Consider the following 12,565-nt stretch of genomic DNA (forward strand, 5'->3'; position numbering starts at 1 on the left):
GTATCCAGAAAGAAGTAAGAAGGCCTTGTTTAACATCTTTGCAATCTCTTTAATGTCTGATTTACTAGAAGGTAGCTGGATTCTCCTATCAGCCTCTGTGCTCATCTGTCTGCAATGTTACTCTGATTGACATATGAAGGAAAATCCAGCCTCACTCACATAGGTAGTTGGAAAGGAGAGACTTTAATAAAGACTTTTCAGATCATTGTGGATATTTTTCTTTGAGGTGACAGCAACAAGTGGTGGTTTCTTCAAGGTTAGTTGCAATGGGGAATGTGAAACCTCACACTTAGAATGGGTCTCTCACCTCTGTGCAGGATTTTGTGACACTACGCATTTGTCATCTGGAAGACATTGGTGTGCTGAGTTGTGCAGATCTTCCAAAGATTGACAAATTTCACTTAGCAATATTAACAAATCATATCCATAAATATTTCCGCTGATCTTAGCACAAAAGTCCCTTTTGTGGTAACAGGTGTGTGTTCCAAAATTCTAAGTTTTGTTTGAAAGCTTGAATTTTATCACTGGCAACAAATACTGTCAGTTGTTTTTCTTGAAGTGACAAGCTCACTTCATTCATTTTTGCAAAACTGCCTGCTTAACAGCCAAGTCTGAATAACTGTAGTTTGTCAGTTGTTCTTTCAAGTAAAAATGGTGTCTGTGACAAAAGTGGCTAGTTCAGTCTGCAACTCACACAGATGCACAGGTGTTTGGTACTGTTTGTTTGAGAAGTTATTGTATTGCAGCATGCAGCTAAGTGCTTTCTGTGGACTTCTCATTTCATCACAGAGAATATAAAAGATGTGCACCCCAGAGTCATGATTTAATGAAATGATAAGCTTTGCTGCTTCATCAAAAGACATTCGTAAGTGAAACTGGCATTTATTTACCGCCTTCTTCGTTTAGCAGGCGTGTGGTGCAAAGGAATACAGTGACTAGTCTAGTTTGGTGCCACGGCCTCGATTCGTGCTAGATACCAGCAGTTTCACTCACCACTGCTTTCGTATCATCAATGTCAAATGTGAACACAGTGAATAACTTTAGTCTTATTATGAAAACCGTTCTGACTTTATGGACTCCCTCCAAAACTCTCAGGGACTCCCAGGGACCCGCGGACTACACCTTGAGAATTGCTGTCATGTAATCATCATAAGGGCATGTTCCCTGCGTGCTGCTATCTGCATTTTCAGATGAGGATCCTGGAGCTCAGAGAGTTCAAGTAACTTACCCAGGGATACACAGGCAGGAAGCGGCAGTCTTGGTTTAGACCCTTGATTCCCATGCACGCTGTCTCAGTTGCACCCTATAGAACATGTAGCAGTGGGGCAGGGACTTTAGGGGTGTTGGGGGTCTCCTCTTCTCCTGGGGTCTTTGGGGCTCACCATCTACCCCAGGGGAAACCTGCGACGCCTCCCCGCCTTGCAGTGGTGAGGACCTTGGCTTCCGTCACCATCTGCCCCCAGGTACCCCTGCTGCCCCTCCACCAGAAGGAGACCCGATGGGGCTGGGGACCAGGGCTCCCTGCGGCGTCTCAGATCCTGGGGCTGGGCTGCCACCGGCAGGCTTAGTCCTCAAGCCCTGCTTCTTCCCTATCTCCCGCCCCAGCGGCAGCCAGGACAGTTCCCAGCATCAAAGGGCTAATCCAATTTCTCACCATGCTTCCCCCTCACCTCCTGCAACGCCAGGATTGATGTGGAACCAGGGCAGCCTGATTAGAGTGAAGCCTTTTCCTCCTTGCGGGAGAGTCAGCTGGGAGAGGAAGCCCTCCCACCCCAGTTAACTCCATGCTTCCTGCTAACACCACCCGGGAGCTTCCCGGGTCACTGCTAGCTTTTCTTGGCTACTGGTGGCAAGAATGGCTTTCAGTCCCAGGTCTGCTCCCCCCAGCATCACAGAGCGCTTAACCAATAGGTTCTTGTCCATCCTCCCTGCACTCTGGGCCGTGGGGTGGACAATCCCTTTCCTCTCCCGCTTGCAGTCTCGGTCTCCGTCCCTCCCTCCTGGCACCTGATCGCAGACCCCACCACGGGGCCCTGAGGTCAGTCCATCTGAGCTGGCACGCCAAGGGCTCCGTGGCAGACGGTGACAGTGAGGAGCGGGCAGCCCCGGGGAGGCTGGCGATGAAGGACTGTGTGTCTGTGACACACGCTTTTCTCCAAATACACACAGGAAGGGGGAGACATGGGGGCTCTCAGAGACCTCCGCCTCCCTTTGCCCAACCCCTCTCCAGGGCCCTTCCCTGCTGCCGCCTCCTCTCTCGGGAGCTAAGGTGCAGCAGGAGAAGGGGAGGTTACATGCCAGAAAGGACTTCCTTTCCATAAATGGCATAAAAGCTGCTTCCCTGGTCACTTTTCAGAACTGGAAGGACGTGCCCAGCACATCTGGACCATTAGTTCAGACTGGAGTCAATGGGGAGAAGCTATTTCTCCGCAGCCGTCCAGCCCTTAAGCAGCACGGGTTCTCTGGGAGCTCAGAGCACAGGCCGACATTGGGGGAAGCCCCTTCTGCTCTGGAAGGGGACAAACAAGCACCACTCCTGGGCCCACTGATCTCCCCCTACACACACACACACACACACACACACGCATCCCCACCCGGCTTGGCCCTGCACTGACACACCTGCCTCATTTGACTGCAGAAGGAATTGAACCTGAGCGTGGGAGTGAGGAGGGGGAGTAAAAAGAAGGAAGAAAAGAGAAAACAGGGGAGGGGGGAGATGGAGGTACAAGGTGTTCCCTCCCTGTCTCACCTGCACACACGTGTTCAACACTGCGGCTGGTTATCACTCTCTTCTCTTTGTTTCTCCGCAGCTGAGCAGGAAAGTGGGAGAAGAGCCCTTCTCCCTGCAGCCTCTGCCCCCACCCCTGCCATGCAACCTGCGTCTGATCCCACCTGAGCTAAAGAAGGAGCAGGAGGCCGGGGTGAGCCTCAGTGATTTGCCTTCGTCACCTCTTGCAGATGCGATGGGTTGCAGGGCCCCATCCCAGCCCTGCGTCACCTCCAGGTCATCCTCTCAGTTTACCTGGGCATGCAAAGGGTTAAGCTCCTCCCAGCGCCCCACCCTGTCCCGTTCCTCCATTCCCTTGTTTCCCACCTCCCTGGTGCCCAGCGCACAGTGGGAACCACTTACACCTGATGCTAAGCAGCGTGGAATGGTGGAGGGTGAATCCGCCCCTGATTGCAATATTCCCTAATTGCCAGATGCCAGAGACACCGCACCAACCCAATTACAGAGGGCCTTGCCAGGGTTCTCCACGGCCTGAGGACCCCCTGCCCTGCTCAGAGGCACCTCGTCCTCACAAATGCCTCAGGGGTCTTCCCTGACTTCGTGCCCAGCCACTGTCCCACCCAGGTCCCCGACTGTCCATTGATGAGGCCCTTGGGTTTCTCAGTTTCTCTGCAGGGGGGAGGGAGGAAGTGAAGCAGGCTCCATGCACTGAGGGAAACTCGGACCCGGCGGGCAGCTGTCCTGGCGCTGGAGGGCATCTAGGACCCTGTGGGCCTGCACCAGCCGCACAAACGCTCCTTCCCACTGCAGAGCTCTCAGGGTGTTGCAGAGACCCAGGAGAGGAGGAACCCGCCCCCCTTGCCCTTGGGGAGCTCCCAGGCTGATGGAGCAGACGTGGTTATTCTGAGCCTCCCTTCGCATCCCTGGTGCCTTGCACAGAGTAGGCGTTTAGTCCTCTGAGTGGAAGGCGGAGAAGGAAATCAGGAAGGAACAGGGTGCTTTGGCTCAGACCCCGCTGGACTCCAGCTGCCCCTGCCTGTGAGGGTTGCCTTTTGGGCTGTGGGTCCCATGGGACTCCGAGGGAGAGAAGCAGTCAGACACCAGCTGCCTCCCATTTCCCCTGCCTTTGCGAGGAGTCCGCCTCCTTGGCGCCCCCCGGACTCCCAATACACACACACACACACACACACACACACACACACACACATGCACACACACTGCTGCTGGGCTTCAGAGGAGCCACTTAATTACCAAATTGGGAGCCTGCAGAAGCTTTGGGTGCTGATGACATCAGCATTCCATTTGCAGGCAGGACTGCTGAGGCCGGGGGCAGGTTCGGGTTCAACAGCCGCCCCACCACTGACTCTAGTCTGCCCTTGTGGCTCCTCCCTACCCCCTTCAGAGCAGGTGCTCCCCAAGAAGATGCCAGAGCCCCAAGGAGAGGCCCAAGGAAACCCAGCACCAGGGAGGGGGAGCTGATGCAATTTCGCCAAGCGATCACTGCCTAATTTTTTAGAGATCTGCTGCCTGATTTCAATCACCCAGTCTCCTGCTCATACTCAATGTGCTAATGACCTCATCCCCGCGGACCCCACCCCCCACCACGTGCAGGTGGAGCTGGCGGGCAGGGGCCTGGAGAGAGGAGAGGAAAAGCTCTGGCCAATCAGCTCCAGTGGCCTGGGAGGCCCCCAAAGTGCCTACATCTGGAGATTCTGAACAAGTCAGGTAACTTCTCTAGGCCTTTGCCTCGTCCTTGTAAAATGGGGAAGTGATGGCTGTCACGGGACCCCAAGGTGGCACTGAGGGCCGCAGTGAGGAGTGAGGTGAAAGGCCTGTCTGAACCGCTTTATCGGGGAGCGGGTGGGTGGGGTGGCAGGAGAGTCCCCGTGCCCCCCGCCATGCTCCCGGCCATGAGCCACCCACACTGGCGATGGCCTCTGCTCATGCTTGATGGGAGCAGTGCTGACAGCAAGAGTTGAAGCCCCAGGTCCCCAGATGACGTGGTAGAAGAAGGGCCTCCCCTGACTTTACAACAGCAGAGCAACTCCCCCTTCTTTCTTGCCCCAGACCCCAAGATTTGGGGATGGTTTGGTAGCACCAAATACTCTGAGGTCCACTGGCCATTTGGTATGGCCGCTCATGTCCCACTTTCCCAGGTGGCAAGCTCTGGACGGGGCCTCCAGAGTCCAACCCCTTCATCCCTGGCATTCAGTCAGGTGGGGACCCTGTGTCTGGAAATTATCCAGGGAGGCAGCTTTTGTAACATCTCTTGCTTACCAGGGACTTGGGGAGTCCTTCCTGAGGGCTAATTTAGACCCGGTCTCATTAGGTGAGGGGGCCGGCAGTGGGGTGCTCCCTGTGGTCCCCACTCACCGTGACTGGTCGGGTCCCTCTAGGCCTGGATCCAGATTTAGCCATCACTCGCACTACTTCCTTGAACTGTCAGTGCCAGGGATGAAAATGAAGGACTGCTGGGACAAATCCTTCCCAGAAATCACGCTTTGTCAAGAAATGACTCATTAGGCATAAAGAACTGTCTGAGAGTCAGAGGGATGAAGTGCCGGAATGACCACCACGGAAGATACAGCAGCTCCTTGCCCTGAGTTTTTACGAACAAAACAGGTGGGAAATGCACCCTGTAGCTGGAGAACCCAAGAAAGAGTCCTGCTGGTGGGTAGGAAAAGGGCTGTGAGGAGCCCAGAGGCCACCTCATGATGGGAATCTCTTACGTGGCACTGCCCACATGCCAGGCACTGTTCTAAACACTCCACGGAGTAATTTGTTTAATCCGTGCCGAAAACAGCCCATGTCATAGATATGATTTTAGCTCCATTCTACAGATGGAAAGACTGAGAAACAAGGCATGATTAACTTGCCCAAAGTAAAAGCAAGTGGCCGGAGTAGGAGGGACCCAGGCAATCTGGCTGTAGTTACTACACTGTCTCTTAGAAAAAATCTCCACGGCTTGACATTACTCCAGTGACACTGTATCATTCCCCATGGGCTTCCTGACCCCATGAGGTCCAGGACTGAACCCCCACTCCTCTGCCCTGGCTTCTCTGAGCCGGTGGAGGAGGAATAATCAGCGTGATGCCCGTGGATGGACTATTCATGTGGAGAATTTACAGTTGCATCTGGGGAGCGGGCCAGGGGCTATTTTTTAGACAATATGAATAGTTATCATTTATACAATACGACCCTGTGAGGTGAGTATTGATACCTTTGTTTTACAGAGAAAACTCCTTGCAGACCATGCCAGTTATACGCTCTCGAAGCATCCTGTATACCTTCTAACACTTGTCTCACTTGTGATGTGCTCTTTATGTAATTATTTATTGAATTGCGTGGCATTCACTAGATCCTAAGTGCCATGAGGGCAGGACCCAGGTCTAGTTTTTGGTCTCTTTCTGATTCAGACCTGGTGAGCAGGCAGTGGTGTTTTGTTCCTACCTGAATCTCCATCGCCTTGCAGAGCTCTGGCACATACATGGCAGACTCTCAAACAGTCACAGTTGAGTGAATGTGGAAACTGAGGCTCAGTGTGCCTAAGTAACCTGCCTGGGCTCACGAGAAAGCAAAATCCACAATGGCAGGGATTTTTGTCTGCTGTGTACACTCTCCTAGAACAGTGGCACATAGTAGGCGCTCACCCATAAAATATTTACTGTGAATAAAGTCACACGCTTTGTAATTAGTGGCCCTGGGATTTGAACCCAGGCCTGTCTAGCTTCTGGCCTGTGTGCTTTGGTGCTCCCTATTTTACCCGCTGGGTCAGTACCCCGTGTTGCTCCCCGGGCCTGCCATGCTAGTTCTTAAAGAGCATCCCCACCGCCCTGAACCTTCCGTGACTGGCTCGGGGAAAGCAAATCCAGCTTCACTTAGAGCCTGCCTAGACCACTACAGTCCACACAGCAAATCCCACAGCCGAGTGCAGCAGCATTTCTGCTCATCCGCAGCCTTTGGTCAAACACCAGGCCACTTCTGTCCAGGGAAGGGAATGAGGAGCCATTCTTCCAGCTCACTGAGCCCCAGCTCCTCCCCCTCCATCCTCACTGTCCTTCCTTATCCCTCTTGCAGCCCACTCGCTGCCCCTCCCCCCACTCTGCCCTGAGAGGGCTGCACAGGCTTGGTGGGGAAGAAAGAGGAGACCCGGCTAAGATAGGACAAAGTCCAGGTAGAGGCAGAAGGGGCCACAGGCGGTCAGGCTTGCCTAAGGGCTGGGGAATACTGGGGTGGCCTGGCCCCCGGGACTTAGGCAGAGAAGAGGCTCCGCCAGCCATCCTCAAAGCCCACACACCCCCAGGTCTCTGCAGTGGCAGGGACAGCTCTACCACACCTGCCCGGAAGCTGCACAGCTGCAGAGTGAGGTCAGGAGAGCCCAGACTCAGCTCTAGAAAGGGGCTGCCTCGTCCTACCAGCTCCTCAGCAAGGTACTCGCTTTGCCCAGAAACAAAACCAACTCCAGTCAGAAGCCGAAGCCGGTTGGTTGCAAGCTCCTCTGTAGGGAAAGGACAATGTTTACAAAAACCAACACCTTTCTCTTCCCCTGGTCCTGTTCCGTGGGTGTCAGGCCCCAAAACTGAAAGAAGAAATGTGTGTGCATACACTCGCCCACTCCCCCAAAACTCCCAAGTTGCCTGGAAAAAGCTCCTAGACTGCTGCACAGAGCCGGCTCACAACAGAGTGGTCTGGTCTCTCCTCCCCCAGGGGATGGCGGCCAGGCCATGTGAGGCTATAATTGGAACACTCACCTCCGCCTCCCTCCTCGGCTTTCCTGGAGCCCCCCTCACTCCTCCTTGGGCAAGGTGGGGAGGGGACAGGGTGAGGGTCAAGCCTAAGGGGTTCCCCCAAAAAGCCAGGCCTCTGGGGGGGTCCTAGAGGATGAAGCCAGGGACCTGTCTGGGAGCCAAGAAGGACAGAGGCACGCCACCCTGAGTGGGGGAGCCCGGCAGTGGGGGTTTAGCTGGCACTGGACGTTCCCCAGGGCCGTGGGGAGGAGAAGGGTCGGGGCTGGACTTCCTGGGCCAGGCTGCAGTGTGCCTGGCGTGGACCCCTGACGCTGACTCACCCCTGGGGCCCTGACACAAGCTGCAGCTGACAGTGCCTGCCAGGCCACCGCTGACAGGACCAGGACGCCAGGCACGTCCCACTGCATCAGAACTGCCCTGCCCCCACCCACCTGCCCCTCTGGCCTGGCCTTAGAGGCTTCGGGAAAGGCTATTTTTTTTTAGCACCTCTTCTGGGTGCAGAGATGTTTCTAGCAGCCCAAAAGCTGGCCTTGGACCTAAGTGGGAAGAGAGGGCTGGAAGGATTAAGGGCAGCCCTGCTCCTCATGCCACGCACTCTGACAAGGACTGGATAGACTGGATGGAGGGCGCTCTGCTGCCCGTGGGGGACGCCTCTCAGGGCAGCGGCAGTCAGGGAGGGGGAAAGGCCCCCTCCTGCTCCCCAGGTCAGACCCCAGGCCACCTTCCCAGCTTCCTGGGCACCCCTAGACCCTAAGGACTTCCTTTTCCTCCTGCCCACCCCATTCCAGCCTGGGCCCACCCACCCATCACCACGAGCCTCTGCCCTTCCCTGCGGGGCCCTGCCTCCCCATCCTCGCCAGCACCTGCTTCTCCAGCTCCGCAGGGAGTGGGGGGAGGATGCGGCACGGGCAGAGACCCACGCCCCGAGGGCTGGGGCTGTCCCGCAGGCACCTGTGGAACGTGGCAATGAAAAAGGGGAGAGAAAGGGGGATGGGGGACCTGGGTTAGCGGGATGGGGAAAGGGTAAAACTCCTCATTTTAGCTAAAAAATGAAAATCCTGTGCCCTGGGGGAGAGGACGGGAGCAGGGGGAGAGGAGATCCCAAAATTGAAGGTCAATGTCCAGAAAGGGGAGTGGGGCTGCCGCGCTGGACGGCTGGGAAGCCAGCGCCGACCAGGGCTGCCGCAGGGACCCGGCGTCCTAGCTCTGCTGAGTCATGAGATTTGGAGACAGGCGAGGGGCGCCTCCACCCCTCTCTCGCGTCCCTGTCCCCGCTCCTCCTGACCCTCACTTCCAGGCACTCCCTGGAGCCTGTCTCCCAGCCTCTCCCCATCCAGGGTCTCTGGCCCCCAGAGCTTGCGGAGGACGCTCCCCTCCCCTCCCACGACGTCAGGGCCAAGGGTCCCCACGGCTGGAGGCGGGGGCAAAAGAACCTTCACTGGGGACCGCTCGGGCGGGCGAGGGGCGGGCAAGGCGCGAGCGGCGGGGAGGGTGGGGAAGGGGTCGCGTCCCGAGGACAGGAGAGAGGGGCGCGGGCGCAGAACCGCGGGCGCGGGGGGCGAGGCCAGTCCCTCTCCACTGCAGCTGGGCGCTGGGAGACCGCGGGGAGACCTGCACCCCGCTCCGCCCCAACCCCGCGGGGGAGCCGGCTCCTCGCCCCCCTGCCCGGGCTCCCCCAAACGAACCTTCCATCTGGACGCATCCAAACTCCCCCGCAGGACGGTGCGGGCGCACGGCCCCCTTGGCCTCAAACTTCCCCGACACCGCTGGTCTCCCGGGAGCCACCCCCACCTCGCGGCCCCTCGGCTCCGCAGCGGGAGAAACTTTGGAGAGGGAGGTCGGCGCCAGCCGCGGGCGGGGTGAGGACTTACCCGAGAGCGACCCGAAAGGGGCCAGAGAGGTCCCGGGTACCCGATGTGAGGGAGCGCCGGGCTGCAAGGACGCGGCGCCGGCGCCGGTTCAGCAGGGGCGTCCGCTGCCCCGGGGCTCGGAGTCCCCGCTCCGCCCCGGCCCCAACTCGCTCCGAAGTGCCTTTGCCGCAAGACTTGCTGAGCTCGGCAGGCTGCGCGAGGCGGCGGCGGGAGGGGGCCTGATCGATGGGCGAGCGCGGCGCGCGCTGCAGTGAGGGGAGGAGACCGGGCGGGGACGCGGGGGGAGGAGGAGGAGGAGGTGCGGGGCGGACCTGCCCTGCGGGACCGGGAACCCTCTGCGCAGCCACCCCTCCCGGCTCGGCGCCCCCGCCTGCTGCTCAAGGTCAAGGCGGCTGCTCCCCGGGCAGGAAGAGTCGGACGGGAAGGGGACCCCATACTCCCACTAAAGAGGGGTGTCTCTTTTGAGCCAGCTCCTTCTCCCCGTCTCGCGGCCCCACTGCAGCGCAGGGCTAAATTATTGGGCTCAGGAGCCGTCCATAGCCATTTTGGGGTCCCTGAGCCCCTCTTCTCCCTCCTTCCCCCTCTACCTATGGTGGTCAAGTCGATGCTGGGGGCCTCTGAGCCTACAGATTGGTGAGGAAGAGGAGGGTGCTTGGGAGAAAATAAAGGTGCCCGGGGCCTGTGAAAATAGAGGTAGGTGGGGGAAGAGGAAGATCTACCAGTTGGCAAGGAAGGAGGGGCTGGAAGGAGGTGGAAAGGAAAAGAGGAAATTACTAGTTATTAAAGACAGGGTTCTTCACACATGTTAGTTTGCTTAATGCACAAGACATCCCTTTAAGGTCGGTATGATGGGCAGTTTGCAGATGGGGAAACAGTCCCCCAGTGGTACCTCCGGCCAAGGAGCCACAGACAGTAAGTAGTGGCATCGTGCAGGAGCCCGGGGAGAAGAGCAGGGTTGCAAGTGCAGAGTGGAGTCCTTCCTACCCCTACCCAGGCGCTGCCAGGGCAGTAGCAGGGGAAAGAGTGCAGAGCATCAGGAATTCCTTACAGCACAATTTGAATACCCACTTCAACTTTTTGGAGTCCACTTTTATAACAGGACTGTAACATCCTGCCTCTCTCCCAGGTACCAACAGTACATGGCCCGGGTCAGTCTTCAATACCTATTTGCTGATTGAGAGAGGGAATGAATGCAAATGAGGGGGTGCGGGAGCAAGTGGGATTTCAGGGTTGGAGGGAGAGAGGAAGCTGTGGAGGGGGCTTTCAGATCACTTTGCTGGTAATACCAGACAGAACTCAGAGGCCATCCCCAGTCAGCTCAAGGGGCCAAGTGGCTGCCACCTCAGTGGATGTCCTGAAGGAGGTGATGGTGACCTCTGGGGAGTCCTGAATGAGATCAAAGCCGTGCCCACAGCCCCTAAGGCACGGAGGCCCTCCCTGCTTGCCTGTAGAGCAGCCAGAAGAAGTAGCAGTGGAGGAAGTGAGGAGTCAAGTTTGAATCTTTGAGGAATGAGACTAGACTGATGACAGTCACCATGCTGCCCTTCACACTCAAAGAGGGTGCCCAGCCCCACCCTCGGCCAGGTGTGTTGAGGACTTGTTGCTTCATCAGAGGAGTGGGCTCTACTCAGCTTGTTTGCACCTTCTTACACCCCACACTGACAGTGTGTGTCTACGGGACTCCAGCCAGAGAGAGGGCTGCAGCCTCCTCGCACAGAGCCGTGCCAAGCTAACCCGCCTGACACGCTTCAACTCTTCTATGGCAGCCGGCCCAGCTGCCCACCACTCTGATCAAAGCCTTGTGTCGATCTGGTGCCCTAGCTTCTCCTAAGCACGGCAGGGACAAGCACGTCAGACAGCCTGCCTTCCCAGACTATTAGGAGAGTCAATGCTGCAATCAATTTGGTTAAATGAAAAATGTGGTGTCCCTGGCTACGGCCTTAATGTTCTTTTAATTCATCAGGACCAGTAGTGACTGGGTTATAAACCTAATCTGGAGCCCAGCGTCCCTCTTGCTTATTCCCCCATGCTTCCGAGGCTGGAAGAGGAAAGAATGGAAAAGACATCCACCCCGTCCATGCCCAGCCTATTATTACATATTTTGCTTTTCAACTGTTCATCATTTTTAAAAAATGAGCCCCCAGTAATCTTAGAACATCGTCACTAAATTGCATGCCCATCTAGGGGCCATCAGGGCAGTCCCTCTGCCTCCATGCAAGATCATCATGAACCCATGAAGGAGGGGGGAAGGCTGCCTATGTAATACCGAAGGTTATCCGGGGAGAAAATCTACAACTCCCTCGATTACATTGTTTCACCACTTTCTATTAAATAATGCTTCCTGGTGGTTTCATTTTCTGTTTCTTCCTAGGGAGAGGAGAGGAGAGCAAAACTACAGCATCTTCCCTGTCACAGCTCTCCCTGGGGACTGAAAGCCTCTGCGCCCCTCCCCTGCCTGCCACCTGTCTTCTTACAAAATTCCATTTGTGCCCATCCTTGATCACAAGTCTACTAGCACTTAAACTAATTAACACTTGGAATTCTTCCCCGTCTGTTCTAGAGAGGTCTTTGTCCTCACAAAGCTTTCAAAGCCCCGCTGTTGTCACTATTATCCTTAGAGTAAAGGAAGAGTGAGGTAGGAGAACCTGCCTTCATCAGCACAGCCCCAGCCAGCTGTCATTTCCCGCTTTCTCTTGACACACGCAGGAACACAAACACTCGTTCAGAAAGCTGTAGTTCCAGCCTCCCCCGCTCTACACCCATCCACACTGCTGGTCCTGAACAGTGTGTATTGTTCTTGACACCTAAGCAAACTACAACTGAACTCTCATCTGAAACACACCTGCTTTGCTGATTATAATTGAGTGAATGGTTTTTAAAAACTTCCATGCAATTCCTGTTATTAATACTAAGGGTCCTGGTTTTCTTCTTCTAATCTGATTTTGTGGACATACTATGCTTCAATGTATTTTAAATTTTATTTAAATTAATATATGTCATATGAAAGTCCACTTGACTTAGATATCCCACAAAATGCTTTTAATATAGAAAACATCAACTCATCAGATGGGGGGAAGAATTCAAACATGGATAAAATAAAGTTAAATATCATACTATCCACACATCTTAGGTTTTAATTAAAAAGAAAAATCCTGGTCTCCTAACAGGCATCGAAGGCCACCTCTTTAGGAGCTGATTAAGTGGACTATAATTATTTC

The sequence above is a fragment of the Lemur catta genome, chromosome 23, assembly GCF_020740605.2.
Source record: "Lemur catta isolate mLemCat1 chromosome 23, mLemCat1.pri, whole genome shotgun sequence".
NCBI lineage: Eukaryota > Metazoa > Chordata > Mammalia > Primates > Lemuridae > Lemur > Lemur catta.